Below are 3,766 nucleotides of genomic sequence, written 5' to 3'. Positions count from 1 at the left end.
TTGCTTATTGGGTAATCTGTCCCTGTCAGGGGTCATAAATTTGAAAAAAGACTTTGATTCTCTAAGAGATGCTGTGGGTTTGGAAGAGAGACAGATGCCAGTCATACCTAAAAGCAAGAGTCTTAGATGCGGTGAAAAAATGTGAAATTGTTCACTGCAAGTTAGTAAATAAGCACAAGTAAGTTCATACTTACCTTGTTTACTGGGAAATCTAACACTGCTCATCACCACTTATTGTCAGTTAGTTTCAACTCAAGGAAACCTCACATATCTTCAAGTACAACTGTGCTCCATAAGGTTTTCAATGGCTGAACATTTGGAAGTCTACCACAGTTAAATTAAGTGTTTCTTAATTTAGCATAGAATGCTGTCTTCCAAAGTCTCTTTGTGTGGATTAAAAGCTCCAAACTTATGGTTTGTCACCAAGAGCATTTTCATTTACACTGGGGACTTAAGGCTCTGTTTAAACTGGGTCACTATGAATCAAAATTTGACTCAATGGCACCTAACAACAACAGATTATATTATAAGTAAGGTTTTATGTGCTGCTGCTGATAGTGTTTCACTGCAATTCATAAGGTTTTCAGTGGGTTAACATGCTCAAGAGCCAAGGGTACTGAAGGAAGAAACAAATCCAAGGTGCACTGAAGGCATTGGCAAAGAACAAGTCTCTGGGAATAGATGGAATACAAATTGAAATATTTCAACAAACTGATGTAGCACTGGAGGCACTCACTCATCTATGCCAAGAAATTTGGAAGACAGCTACCTGCTCAACTGATTGGAACAGATCCATATTTGTGCCCATTCCAATGAGAGGTGACTCAACAGAATGAGGAAATCATTGGACAATATCAGCAATATCTCACACAAGTAAAATTTTGCTAAAGATAATTCAAAAATAACTGCAACAGTACATTGACAGGGAGCTGACAGAGGTTCAAACTGGATTCAGATGAGGATGTGGAATGAGGGACATAATTGCTGATGTCAGATGGATCTTAGCCTCATATGCATGTGAAACTTGGACAATGAATAAGGAAGACAGTAGAAGAATTGATGAATTTGAGTTATGGTTTTGGAGAATAATAATAAAGGTCCCATGGACTGCCAGAAGAACAAACAAATCTGTGTTAGAAGAAGTACAACCAGTATGCACCTTAGGAGCCAGGATGACCAGACTTCATCTCTCATACTTTAAACATGTTATCAGAGGGACCAATCCCTGGAGAAGCACATCATGCTTGCTGAAGTGGAGGATCAGTCTCATTGGAGATCCCCAATGAGATGGATTGGCACAGAAATGGGCTCAAGTGTAGCAGCAATTGTGAGGATGGCTCAGGACCAGGCGGTGTTTCTTTTTGTTGCATATAGGGTCGCATAGGTCAGAACCGACTCAATGGCACCGAACAACAAACAACAACAAGTGCTGCTACTACTGCCTGCCATTGAGTTGGTTCCAACTCATAGTGACCCTGTACAGGGTTTCCAAGGCTGTAAATCTTTACAGTAGTAGAAAACTTCTCTATGTTTCAAAGCAAGTTTCAAAGTCTTATTTGACATCCATTTTGGTCCTTTCTTTATTTCCTATCTATTTAATGACTATTTGCTTTCTTAATATATGATGTTCCTGATGTCATCCCACATCTCCTCAGCCTTTGGTCCTTAGTGTCTAATGCATTAAACCTGTTCTTGAGATGCTCTCTAAATTCAGGAGGTATATTCTCAAGTTCATATTTTGATTCTTGTGAATATGTTTTCATATTCTGCAGCTTTAGCCTGAAATTTCATATGAGCAAGTGATGATCTGTTTTACAGCCAGCTGTGTTTTGGCTGATTTTATTGAACTTCTCCACCATCTCTTACCACAGATGTAGTCAATTTGGTTCCTGTGTATTCCATCTGGTGAGGTCCACATGTATAGTCATCATTTATGTCATTGAAAAAAGGTATTTGTAATGAATAAGTCATTGTTCTTGCAGAATTCTATCAGGCAATTTCCAGCATCATTTCTATCACCAAGACCATATTTTCCAATTGCCCATCTTTTGTCTTTGCTTCCAACTTCACATTCCAATAACCGACACATAGTGACACCATGCACAACAGAATGAAACACTGCCGATCCTGGGCCAACTTCACAATTGTTGCCACGCTTGAGCCTATTGATGCTATCACTTTGCCAATCCATCTCACTGGGATCCTTCCTCTTTTTCTCTGACCCTCCACCCTACAAAACATGATATCCTTCTCTAGCAACTGGTCCCTTCTGTCAATATGTCCAAAGTATGAAAGACAAAGTTTGGCCATCCTGGCCTCCAGGGAGCACTGTGGCTGCAATTCTTCCAAGACAGATCTGTTGGTTCTTTTGGCAGCCAATGGCACTCAAAAGCATCAATTCTTCTACGGTCTTCCTTATTCACTGTCCAGCTTTCACAAGCATATGAAGTTATTGAAAATAACATGGCATGGGTTAGTTATTGAAAATAACATAACAAGGTGCACCTTAGTCCTCAAGCTGACATCTTTGCTCTTCAGCACTTTAAAAAGGCCTCATGCAGCAGATTTGTCTAATGCAATACATCATTTGATTTCTTAACTGCTGCTTCCATGAGTGTTGATGGCTGATCCAAGAAGAATGAAGTTCTTGATAACTTCAATCTTTTCTACATTGATAAGAATGTTGTTTATTGGTCCAGTGGTGAGGTCTTCCTTTGTAGGTGAATGGATATTATCGTATTACAGAAATACAGTCAAAATGATCCTTAGAAGCAAGAATGGTGACACTTTATCTCTTGTTCTTTTGTCAGAAGTGACTAATCCTTGGAGAAGAACATCATGCTTGGTAAAATGGAGGGTCAGCAAAAAAGAGGAAGAACCCCAATAATATATATTGACATAGTGGCAGCAACAATGATCTCAAAGGTAACAACAATTGTGAGGGTGGCACAAGATTGCTTAGTGTATTGTTCTGTTGTGACAGGGCTGTTATTAGTCATAACTGACTCAACAGCACCTAACAGCAAAAACAAAATCAAAAATAGGAAATGTTCTGGAATTGGTGAAGACTCCAAGATTTGAGGATTAAATAGGGTTAAAGTTAGTATGGAGTACACTTTGATGATGGTGGAGGTGTGCCATTGAGTTGGTTCCAACTTATATATAGCAACCTATATAGGGTTTCTGAGGCTGTAAATATTTATGGGAGAAGAAAACCTCATCTTTCTCCCTTAGAGTGACTGGTGGATTCAAACTCCTGACCTTGTGGTTAGTAGCCCAAGTAATCCATTATGCTACCAAGACTCCTCATAGAGTACACCTTAGTATAAAGAAAGCAAAAATCCTCCTTACTGCACTGATCAATAACATCATGATAAACAGAGAAGTTGTTGAGGATTTCGTTTTACTTTGATTCACACTCAACGCTCATCGAAGGAATAGTCAAATCAAACCATGTGTTGCATTGGGTAAATTTGCTACAAAAGACCTCTTTAAAGTGTCCTGGTATGGTGCTGTGGAACAGAGAACTGGACTGAAAGGTCTGTTTGAACCACAAGGTCGGTGGTTCAAACTTACCAGCTTCTCCTTGGAAACCCTATATAGGGTCATTATGAGTCAGAATCAACTCGATGACACTAAAGAAACAACAAAGTTTTAAAGAGCAAAGATGGTCACTTTGAGGAACAAAGTGCACCTGATCAAGCCATGGTCTTTTCAATCACCTCATATGGAAAAGCTGAACAATGAAAAAGGAAAACAAGGAAGA

Source organism: Chrysochloris asiatica, unplaced genomic scaffold (assembly GCF_000296735.1).
Source record: "Chrysochloris asiatica unplaced genomic scaffold, ChrAsi1.0 scaffold00329, whole genome shotgun sequence".
Taxonomy (NCBI): domain Eukaryota; kingdom Metazoa; phylum Chordata; class Mammalia; order Afrosoricida; family Chrysochloridae; genus Chrysochloris; species Chrysochloris asiatica.
Note: the sequence above shows the minus strand (reverse complement) of the source record.